Below are 12,730 nucleotides of genomic sequence, written 5' to 3' on the forward strand. Positions count from 1 at the left end.
TAGATGGCGTGCTAATGCAAAGGTACCATTTGTGCCTAGTGTTTCAAGTGGTGCAGTGGGTAAAATTGAGGGCTTAAGACCAATCTCTCAAAGAAGAGATTTTTCCTGGCTTAGAGAAATGACTCAGTGTTGAAGAGAATTGACCGCCCTTCCAGAGGACCAGGGTTCACTTCTCACTGTCCACATGGCAGCTCACAACTGCTTATCACTTCAGTCCTGGGAAATCTTGTATCCTCTTCTGTCCTCTTTTGTCATTAGACACACACAGTGCATAGGCATACATTGTGGGAACTCACAGAAGTAGATTCATTCCATCCTGACTAAGGTCAGAGAGTTCAAACCCATTCTTGTTCCTTCAAGGTTATATGACACGAGGTTTGACCTAAGGTGTGCCTACCAACAGGATGTTTTGACCTCAGGAATTGATGTTTTGGGTGTTAAGAAGGTAATTACTTTGTGTGTTCTTTGTATCTTGGTAAAGAAGTCTTTTACCTTCCCCCTTCTTTTTGAATTGGGGGATATAAAGGATATGGGAGATAAATGGGAGGTGAAGTTCATTATTTACTGGATGTCCTTACAACTCTGTTGTCTCTTTCTTTCTCAGTTCTCACTTTTCCCTCCAAGTGCAGACGAATAGGTCAGTTGGGACCTGACAATACATGCAGGCAAAATATTTATACACATTAAATAAATAAATAATTTTAAAAAATAATATATTTTGCCCCCCCCCCAAGTTTGCCATGACTTGTACTAAAGTTTTCAGTTGGGGCTGGAGAGATGGTCAGCAGCTAAGAGAACTTACTGTTCTCTAAGGGGACTCAGACCCTATTCCCAACATAGTGGTTAACAATCATCTGTCACTCCAGCTCCAAGAGATCTAGTACCCTCTCCTGACTTCTGCAAGCTCCTTCATGCACACGTGCACATAAACTTACACACACACACACACACACACACACACACACAAACACCAAAATGGAGCATTTCTTTCAAAACTGTCTTAGCTAATGTTGAAGGCTTGGTGTTCAGCTGGCAGACCTAACCATTGAGAAGAGACTGGATCATGTAAGCTCTGACTAATCCAGCAATAAATTCATCATTTTATGGAAACTTTTAGAGGTAGGTTCTAGTTGGAGGAAGTAGGTTCCTAGGACCTTTTCTTTAGGGACTCTATTTTGTTCCAGGGTACAACTCTGTCTACTGTTTCTTGACCACCAGAAGAGGGGCAACTCTCCTCCAAGATGCCCTTCAGCCATGATATGCTTCCTCACTACTGGCCCAGAAACAGTGAAGGCAGCTGACCTTCAATTGTGACCTCTGAAACCATAAAACAAAATGTTTCCTCCTTTTGAATTGTTTCTATTTGGTATTTGTCATCGCAACAAAAAACACTTTCCTGATATCAATATTTGGGGATAAAAAATATCAATAAGCTATGATCAACTTTGTTTTTTCTACTAGGGAAGGGTAGAGGGAAATGTAGTTTGAAGACTCATATGGAATGGGTCACCTCTGTGCTCGTGTATCTAAGGTAACAACATCAACGCAGCTCTGGTCAGTAAGAACATCATCATCTGAATTGTCCGTGGTTCACTTTCATTAACATCATTTTTAATTTGAAGCTCACCAGGGTACTGATTTGAATCTGATGCAAATCACTAAACTCAAATTACGTTCACTGCAAAGCACTGCCTCTTTTCAACTCAACCCACTTTCTTAGATTTCAAAATCAATACTGGATAAAGGAGCCATCATACTCAATGCTTCGCCTACCTGAGAATATCTGGTGACAAACAGTACCAGTTATATATGGCTGCACAGTAATCTGTGCTAAAATTAGACACCGAAAAGAAGGAAACGGCTCATTTTGCTGATGGATCTACAAGTTTGCTGACACAACCAAGGTCGGCTCAGCTATTCAGTATGAGAGTCCACGGCTGCAGATTTAGAGCCTGTTTTTGCTTGAATGTGAAATGCCCTCAATAGACTCAAGGGTTTAACACGTGTTCCTCAGCTGTTGAGGCTGTGAAAACTTGGATGGAGCTGCAGTGGATGAAGTGGGTCTCTTGGGAAGAGTCTTGAGATGTCCTAACCCAGTCCTACTTCCTGTTCACTTTCTACTTCCTGACTGCAAATGCCATGTGACCAACCACCTCTTTTCCCTGTCTCAGTGCCTTTTCCACAATGATTGACTGTATCCATGTAAGCCAAGGCCAACTCTGTCCCTCCTGTAAGAGGCTTCACTTCAGGCATTTAGTCACAAGAGAAGGAAAGAGTATGAAAATGAATTCCGCTTAGGTCTATTTACACAAGATGGAGGACAGGAAGTATTGAGTCTATGGTCTAGCCACAGAATGAGATGAGCTACGTGTTAATGTTTGACCACAGCTTTTAGAGTGGCCTATGTGACAGTTCGTTGATGATGGAGAACCCCTCGTCATATCTGATTTTGTAATGAGCTGGATCAGAGACAACCAATTTATATTGGAATGTTTGTGCCACAAAGTAATTTACCAACCTGTGGCTGGGTTTTCATTCCTGCTAGAACTCAGTAGGAGCTATGACCTGTTTTGTTTTTGCTTTTGTTTTTTTCTGTTTTGATTTTAAATGTGCTAAGTCCAAACCTTTCCTCAAAATTCTTGGGGCTCATGATTTTGATTGTTTTGTCTGTATCTTGCCACAGATTCCATTCAAATTCCTGAACTTACCACAGATACTTAAAGAATCTGTCAGGCAGGGCAGCACACACCTTTAAATGTAGCCCTCCCTAAGGAAGAGACAGGCAGATCTTTGTAAATTCAAGGCTAACTGGTATACCTAGCCAGTTCCAGGCCAGAAAAACAAAACAAACAAGAAAACAAAAGCAACCATATGTCCACTTATTTAGAAAAATTTAAATTGCAGAAACTCTTACACTGGTATCTGATAACCATAGAGTGGTTTTTATTGGTGTTTGTTTTGCTCTAGGCTCCATTCGAGGCTGGAAGTGTTTTCAGACAGTGACTAAATGAGTTCACAGCAGAACCAACAAATATAGTTCATGTTTCTCTTTTTATTATTGGTGGGGGGATTCCCAGAGACCCTCCAAAACAATACAGGCATGTGTCATGGCTCTTGGTTGCCCACCAGAACTTAATGATAAGACTGTACCACTGAAAACACCATGTATTTTGCTCGCAGGACATAGAGAAATCAAGCTGTAACTGACCTGGAAATTTCTTCCTTAGTGGCCAGTTTTCATAGTCCTGAAAGGGGCTAGGTAGATTGCTAAGGAGAAAAACGACCAGCAGCTTTACTCAGCTATGAGCCACAATAATGACCACCTTGTCAAGATATGCCCAATGGTGCAATAGTGGCATAAAATCTACGGGGTTACCAACAGCTTTTCATATGGATTTAAGGACCACTGTACATGAGGAAATTCATGCCCGGTACTGTAAACCTGGCCAAGAACTAATATCTGGTTTGGTTATAAGCCCTAGGGAAAGGCCTACCGCTATAATTTTGCTAAATGGGCATACTCTTAAACTGCCCCCTAAATACTTTTTCTTATATCCATATTAGTGAAGTTGTCACTTCCTATCAGGGAAGCTTCTTTTGTGCAGTGTATAAAGGTTAACGCAGAGCCCAATGACTGGTCAAAGTGCAGCAAGTAAGTGACTGTGTAGTGAAAAGACCTAAATGAAGCATCTATATCACACTCTTTCCCCACAAGGCTCAGGAAACATTGCAAAAGAGGAGGCAGGAAGATTGTAAGAATCAGAAGACACAGGAGGACTCCTGTGATAAATTATCTTCTGAAGATGGCAGGGTTGTTGCACCCAGGAGCTCCCAATAGCTGTGGATCTAAAGAAGATCAAGCCAGTCACTGTTCCAACATGACAGGGGTGCTCATTAGGCCCTAAGCCTAGCTGAGGGGTTATTAGCAGCTGATGGCTGGGAGAGGGAACACACATTTTCTTCAGGGATCTAGCCACTGGGAGGTTGCCGCTGCTCTAGTGAATGACCCTACACCCATGTACACATGAGTAGTACTAATGGACTCAGTGGGTGATTGAAAATAAAGGAAAAGGGGGACATGACGTTGGGATGGGTGTTGGAGGTAGGAGGTGGGCAGGAGGTTGGTAAGGGTAGGGGGGAAGAACAGATATGATCAAAGTTCATTAGGTACATGTATGAAATTCTCAATAAAAAAAATTTCAAACAAGCAAATATGTTGCCTTTAAAAAAGATCATCCAAAAAAATATCTCTTAACATTGCCCCTCCTTCTCAGTGATAGGAACATAGGGGGCACAGAAACTTCCTCTGGGAATAAGCTAAACAATTGATGCAGACTGTTAACTCTAGAACTTTCTGACATACTTGGTACCTACATTTTCATGTATTTTATCTTCCAGGTACTACACACACAGTCTTATAATATTTGGAGTGTTTATTTCTTGTTACGTAGGTTTTGTCGATATGCTATTTCAGATATGGTACACTAATGTGATATTTCACATATGGTACCCTAACTAATGTGCTGTCCCATGAGATATTATTAAAACAACTGAGGCCCTTTGAGAGATATTAACAGCTTCAACTGAAATTACTATTAAGAAGTTTTAGTAGACCATTATCACTCACTAAAATGTAGTAAATTGATGAGTTACATGAAAATATGATGGTTAATCACTGTATCTTGGTTTATTTTGTGTTGCTTTAAGAAAACACCACAGGCTAGATAATTAGTTTAAAAAGAAATTAGTTTCTCTTGGCAGTGGAGACTGGGAAGTCGAGCATCAAGGTGCAGCATCAAGCAAGGCTCTGGTTCTCTTTGTTATTCCAAGGCAGAAGGTGAGGGGGTGAGAGAGTAGGAGATTGGATTTGAGGCTTTAAGTCATTTTCCAGTCTACATTAATCCATCGATGAGTGATTTTAAACACTTTTCATGAGGCAGATCTCCTAACCCTGTGTATTGGAGATCAAATTTTAAACACTCTTTGTAAGACATATTTAAACCATCAGCAACGTTTCCAAACAAACATAGGTTCTAAATCTTGGATGGTGGCAACGACCCCTAGGATCGGTATTAAATGATGTAGTATGACTTTGGGTTATAATTGTAATGCCATGTAGAAAGTCTAGAAGCTTCTACCTTGGGCCTGTAAAAGCATTTTTGCTCTAAAGTAGCACTTTAAGAACTTTAGCATTTATCAGAATCACCCAGAGGGTGGGCTTTAAAATGGAAATTGTGAATTCTCTCCCAAAAGGATCTGATTTAGTAGGCCAACTGAGTGTGAAAATGTGTATGTAAGTTCCTAGGTGACAGTGATAACAACCCAAACTGCGATAATGCCTTGATCATTAAACACAGCATAGCATCCACGCTCTTTGTTGTTGAAGAAGGAAGTAGAGACAAGTGTGAGCTCAACAATTCATCTGAATGGCTGCTGGTTGTGAGGTCCCCTTTGCGTCACACAGTGGATCTAAAGTTTAAATGACATTTATGAATGTAAAGTGATCGGCACAGTGCTTGGAACATGGAAACAGTAAACATTGCCATTTTGGCTATTTTTTAGTTAATTGAAAAACGTATCCGTCACAGTTTCAAATCACCTTTGCATCTTTGTTTTTATCTTTTGGAGCGCTTGATGGTCACAGCTGATTTTCTGATGTCTTGAAAATCTTGTTGGTTCCTTGCCCTCTCTGTAGTTTTCATCCTACAGAAAAAGTAAAAAGTAGACATGGAATAAGACCAGTTTCTTCCTCTATTTTTTTCTGGGAACACATGACTTAAGGTACTAAAAATGAAAAAGCTGAACAGGAAAGGCTGAATTTCCTGCTCAGAGGGTCATATTTGTCCTTTTCTGATGTTTTTAATATATTATTATTATAATTATTGTTATTATTGGTAGAACAAATTTACATTTTTCAGAAGTGCTGCAGAGAAAAAAAAAGGAAGCTGTTATTCTTTTAATTATAGGGTGGTCTAATTACAATAATGCAATAGATTACTTATCACACATAGAGGACTGGGAATTTAAAATTGTGTTGGGATTAGAAACTGCAAATAATTCATTAAGATATCGTTGACTTCACTGAGGACCACTGTCTGAATTTCTGTGTCACGAGACACTTATCACCAGTACAATTTCACTTTACCACGATAAGAAAGGAAAGTGCCGCGGAGATGGAATGTGTGCTGTCAGACGGTGACTTTCTTATTAGCTCGCTGTCTGTCTGCTTTTGGAGGTCTTGAGTCTCTGATGTTTTTATAGGCGAGAGTAGAGTCCATGTCCATTGTTCCCCTACAGTAAATAACCCTTTCCTGTGTGCATTACCAGTTTCCCCTTCTTCACTGAATCTTTGTTCTCTGTGCATAAAAATGTAGATTTCTCCTTTCTTAGAAAAATCAAAACTGGGGCTAAGGCAATGTTTCTCAACCTCTGAGTCGTGACCCCTTTAGGGGCCTAATGACCGTTTCTTGAGGGTCACCTAAGACCATTGGAAAATACGTGTTTGCCACGATATATAACAGTAGCAAAATTACAATTATGAAATAGCAGCAAAAATAGCTTTACGGTTGGGGTCAGCACAGCATGAGGAACTGTATGAAAAGGTCGCAGCACTAGAAGGTTGAGAACCACTGGGCTAAGGAGGTAGCTCATCTTATAAAGTGTTTGCCTTGCAAGCAAGAGGACCTGAACTTTTCTATGAACCCACGGGGAAGAGCTGGGTGTGGTCGCTTGTGCTTTTGATCTCAGGGCTGGAGAGGCAGGAGAAGTAGAGCCATGAGGGTCACACGGCCAGGCAGCCTCAACAACAAGTTCCAGGCTAAGTGAGTGACTGTCTCAGAAGAAATAAGGTGGATGACCCTGGAGGAACAATAACAAAGCTTAACCTCTGGCCTCCACAAGCACACAAAAGCTTGTGACCTGCCTACATCTTCACGTACACACATGGTCAATACAGTAAGAAAGAAAGGAAAAAGATTTCTGGTCTTGTGACCCTCTGTAGGTACTGCGCCTTTTCTGGTTCCTTTGCAGCCGTGCATCCCTAAGACACTATATGCTTTCATCTCTCCTCTCTTGAGCTGATTCAAATCACATCCATCCCCATCGCTCTTAGCATTATGACCTACATGGCCCATTAGTTTCCCTGCTGCCAGACCAAGGGCCTTGGGCTTGCTTTGGTCATTCTCTATTTTGAATTGCGTTCGCAATTTAACCCCATTCTTTAGGTAAAAGTAGCAAAGAAGAAACAACTTTAAATCTTGGTGTTATTGCTACTGGGTGTCTGAGTTGTTTGCCACAGAATGCTAGGAGTCAGGAGGGGTGAACGGAGAGACACAGAGATGAGCGTGCAAGTCAGTGGCAGCAACTCTGACCTGTGTCCAAATGAAAGAATGGAAAAGCCAGCCTAGTTCAAGAAGTTGTGACTTGGGTTAGGGAAACAGGAATGCAAAGGCTTCGGCCCGGTGACACATTCTTTTATCTATCTCTGGTAAAGAAAGGGAGCAACAGGGCTCTATATAAGGCTAACCGGTGAGGCTGTAAATGTCATGTAACACCATCTGTGAAGACCTGGCATCCTGCTGTGTGCTTCCTTCCTTTCATGATAGGATCGGAGCTGCCTGCAGCTTGATGCCAAATCCAGTATCAGCTGATATCTACCGTTGAGGCAGATTCCTTGAGGAATGAAAAGATAAATACAACATAGCTGTCTTTAGAGTGTCTGTTGATTCTAGTGAGATAAGGCACAGCTAATAGATGTAGCAACGTCACACAACAGCATGTTCAGTAGAGCATAGAATCACAGCAAATCATATCTCTAAAGGGGACTGTGAATTGTGTTTAAAAATAGAGCTAGTCTCTTGACTATAAGAAAAAGAGCAATTTGCCATTCTTTTGTTGCTTTACCTGTACAATATAGGATTCATGCCAGATTATTTTTTGTTTTGTTCTTACATATCCCAGGCTGACCTTGAACTTTTGACCTTCCTGCTTCCATTTTCCTAGTACTGGGACTGCAAGCATGTATTATCACGCTCATTTTCTTTTGTAATGGGGGTTGACGCCAGGGCTCTGTGCATGCCAGACAAGCTCTCTGCCAACTGAGCTACATCTCCAGCCTTCCAGAACTGTGTTTTGTTTCCTTCTAGTACTAAATTGCAATGATCCTCAATTTATATACATATAACATGAAGACATATGTCTACATGGAGAATAAAATCTCATTAAGTAGGCATTGCTAATTTATGATCAACTGCCAGAGTAAAGCGAGTTAAGCTGTAGTCCGTACCAGGGGCCTTGGTGTTTTGTTCCTGAATAGCGTAGACAGATTATCAAGGAAATGCAAAGGACACACTGTTTGCAAAGCATTTGGAATTCTTGTAAACAAGGAGCAGAAGTGGACATCAGCCACTTGGAAAGCACCAAGTAAGATCCTGAGCTGGGGGGCCCCTGAGAGAGGTGGGGGTTGGATCATCCAACTTCCTGACCCTCAGCTCACCTCAGAACTCCAGGAAGCCAGAACTTGTTTTGGCTAAAAGGGAAGCAGAGGAAATTACCTGCAGAAGCCTGGTGCCTAGCAGACTGCCTTCTTCAGACAGCCCTTCCTCCTGGATTTCTCACTCAGGCAAGAAAAAAAATCGTGTGTGCAAGGCAGACAACAACGAGGCGGCAGCATTATTCCCAGGTGCTTATGTAAAATTCACTCACTCTGAAAGACTTACGGAAGGCTTATTTGCTGACTGCATTGTGGATTTTCAGTATCAAGGGTTGATTTAATCTGTAACTCCTCAGCACGTTATAGAAATATCTTATACTATACAGTTCATTCTAATGGGATTGTTATTATACTGCCTCAAAGTGCATGGCGATCTCACGGGAAAGTGGGATGCGACCGAATGGAAGCGAGGGAGATTAAGAAGGAGTAAAATTTACTAAAAGTTTTTGGGAGTGCGGTCAGAAAAGGTAAAACTGAGAATGAGAGGCGAATTGCAAACAGCGAGGGAAAGAATAGACAAACTGAATCTGGAGAACATACGACTAGAAATTTCTACTACGCCTCTTTAAAAACCACCACAAAATGGATCCTGAATACAGAATGGATATAGGAGGATGAGAATCAGGGTCATACAGCTTATCAAGCAAATACTTATTTTGTGGCTGACCCCGAAGGCTGATGCAGATGGCTCAAGGCTGGCTGGACTTTGTACCACACTAACCCCAGTAATTTGAAGACTGAAGCTGGAGCATCACAAGTTCAAAGCCACTTATGGTCCACAGGCCAGGGATATAAAGGTTGTTCTGGACCCTGTCTCAAAAGGGAAGGTGGTTTGTAAAGATGGGTCAAGGTTGAACTCATGGAGGCCATTTGCTGCTGTGCATGCCCCCATGCTGGTCTGTTTGCCCATTGGTTAGGTTTTCAGAAACCGTCCTCCTTTAGCGCTTTACCCAGTGAGCTTCCCCTCGGTAGCCCCTCCAGCTCCTCCTGCCCCAAAGGAGACCCATTTTCCAGACGTCCCATGGAAACACTGCAGTTTATCAGGACACTATTCTGCAATGGGTACTGGGCGCTTCTGCACTAAACTATGGATTCTTTGCTTGTGGGATTTGTATCTTAACCTTTTTAATGAGTTATGAACTTACCTATGGGAAAAGCTTCAAAGGACATACAAGTTAAACCACATTAACTACATTCTGGAAAAACCGTGTTTGTTAGGAAAGAATAAACCTTTGGGAAGTGGAAGCACTGGGGGAATTTTTTGGTATATGTTCTACAATACCCATTGTACCCAATTCCTTATAAGGTATTAGATGCCTTTAAATATTTTTGATTGGCAAATTAATTTCTGGAAGCATGGTAACATAAGTTTTTCTTTATTGCTATCTTTCATTCTAATGTATATATTAGCATATAAAGTGATCGGCATGGGCAAGATAAAAATGTCCCAAAGTAAATCCAAGCTATTCACATCAACACCTGCATTGTTTTCTCGGCCTCTCTATCTTCTATTCTAATGAATGACATCACCTCTTATCCAGTGACCTTAGCCAGGAACACAGTGGCCACCTAGCCATTTCCTCAATCTTATCTGGTTATTTGCTGAATTCTGAGCCCAATCCTGCCCTTTCCTTACTTTGGTTCAGACCTAAACACCCCCACGATCCAGGCTCTATGATCATTGTCAACCGGGTTGCCATGTGGTAGATCTCACCTCTTTCCCGCGAATGCTTTATAAAACCAGGAAGATGGTCTCTGAAACATAATTCTATTCTTGTTATCCTTCCTAAATCTTACAGTAATGTCCCAAAGATAAAATCCCAGCTTCTTCGCATGTCATCCGACCACCCTCATAACATGGTCCCTTGCCTTTCTTTTTAATGCCATCTCTAACCACTGGCCTATGTATATGTACGGCATGCCTTCTACCTAGGTAGCAGGGCTAGGCTCTGAAGCATTATGTCATTTTCTTCTTTCTGTAGAACAACCCAATTCTACGATCATTTCAACTATTTGACTTTCAACTTGGCAGCCAGTGGTTTCTTGACTCCCTCTGTAAGGAGCTCCTGAGTCACTACTAGGCCTCGCCATAACCTCAAATAGAGCAGATCCCCATTTTGTGACAAGGCTGAGGGGCAAGAGAGATAGTTGCATACAAACCTTCTACCCAGCACCCTAAGAGTAACTCCTGTTTGCTGATTCTGGGTGAGGTGAGGGGCTTTAAAAAGGGGGTCCAGGGGAAGGAAAAAGGCACAAGCAATGTCTCAGACATGGTGAACTTGCATTCGGGTTAAGCTTTTTCCAGTATGTCTAAATCAGAGAAGCAGGAAGGAGCCCGTCAGAACAGGCAGTTGCTCTCAATAAATAAAAGATCAAATGTGACAAAAATAACTCGGAGACTTCTGCTTGGGGAGCCGAAAGATTGGTGCTGTCTTGATAGAAAATTATAAACCTCGATTGTACATTCAGACCTGTTCTTGTCATCTGAACTTGAAGTAGTAGTGACTAAGGAGAAGCTGGGTAATTACCTGCAAATCACTTAGGCGTGTGTCCTTACCAATCTGGGAGCTTCTGCCCCCTGGTGGTAGTCTACCCAAGGTTTTCTTCAACTGCTAAACAGGCCTCATAGTCATTCAACACAGAATCTCTCACAGCATCATCCAAATCGAGAGCTTCAATCTTGGTGTTCATTTTAAAAGCCCCAAATTGAGACACCTAGGCCCTCAATAGTGTGCATTTCCAAACAAACAGCAGGTGTTAAAATATGTCATTTTTTTAAAAGTCATCTATTTTATTTTGTGATTACAGAAATGGAACTAAGTAGAGAGACTGGACCCAGGGTCGGCGGCTTCCCTAAGCTCTCAAGATGCTTTTGTTATGAATACCTAACAATGCAGAGAATTAAGGTGACCTTCAGAGGTACGCTGACTCTCTGGTTATGAGCACAGCCAAGTGAGTAAACACCCAAGTGGTGTTGTGTTGTGTTAAAATCGCGTGTGCGCACACATTCGCTATCGCACTGAGAAGATTTTTACTAAAAAGGACACGATTGTCCCTAAATCAGGAGAAGTGCCCTAAAGTTTTAAAATATATTTCTAACAAAAGACCCTGCATTCAATAGACACTCAATATTTTTAAACATTGAACTTTGATGCTGTCTTCACGAGTACCAGGCAAGTCTAGTAATAGGGCAGGGACTGTAATAATGAATCATGGCTCTGTAGGTCAGAAGGAATATAGATAAGATTATAATAAAGATGCGTAGAACCCGTCTGAAGAAGCTCCAAATAGCCCACTGTAGCGACAAAAATAAAGCAATATTGGTTTATAATTCAAAGGATGAAATACTTACCTGTGATAGCATACTATACAGACTATGAAATAAATAATAAACTTCCCAAATAGCAGGAGTTTACATTATTTGTGCAGATACCACATCCCTGACTGAGGTAGAACGTAGCTGACTACATTCGTGCACTAAACCATGACGAAAGAGTAGGCAAACCCAAACTGGGAGACACTCAACAAAATATCTGACTAATTCAGTTCAATGCCACTATGATTGTGTAGAATAATGGAAGTCATCAAACTGCCATGGCCAGGAAGAAGCCAAGGAGACTCTGACTTTATGCAATGAGAGATACTGGATGGGGTACCCCAAGAAGAAGCTAAGATATTAGATCACAAAAAAAAAGATATTAGGTGAAAAGAAACATAATTCAGATGAAGTATGGATTTTTATTCAGTAATACCAGTTTGCTAATTTCAACAAATAAACCAAACAAATGTCAGCTGTTAGGAGACATTAGGAATGGGGTTAATAGAACTTTCTCTATTATTGTTGCAATTTTTTGTAAAAATTAAAGCTATTCTAAAATAAAGTTTTAAGAAAATGAACCAAATCTCCCATTATAGTAGCAATAACCAGCGCCATGTGGTTATCCAGGGAAATGTCAAGGTATTATTAAATGACTTGGGAAATTAGAGAGCAAAACACAGAAGAAACAGGAGGTTTTCATTTGAGAAATAGGAAATATAAAACATGATTTAAGAGTAGATACTATTTTTATTAAGTAAAACATAGGAAAAATCCACAAACAACCAACAGGGAAAAATATGAGTTTTCATAATTCCATGTGTGTAGTATTTCAGGATATGAACTTTTTGGGGGAGGGCTCATGGCTGTAAAAATCATTCTTAATCTGTGCTTTTTTGGAACTTTTTCCATCTCTTAATGGT

The 12,730-nt window shown here is 41.0% G+C and overlaps 1 pseudogene; it reads right to left on the minus strand.

Annotated features, from left to right (window-relative positions):
* Positions 1 to 11,182, minus strand: part of LOC125392313 (TCF3 fusion partner homolog pseudogene) — a 50,800-nt pseudogene extending 39,618 nt beyond the window's left edge.
* Between the last annotated feature and the right edge of the window lie 1,548 nt (positions 11,183 to 12,730).

The sequence above is a fragment of the Myodes glareolus genome, chromosome 12 (assembly GCF_982192425.1).
Source record: "Myodes glareolus chromosome 12, mMyoGla1.1, whole genome shotgun sequence".
Classification (NCBI taxonomy): domain Eukaryota; kingdom Metazoa; phylum Chordata; class Mammalia; order Rodentia; family Cricetidae; genus Myodes; species Myodes glareolus.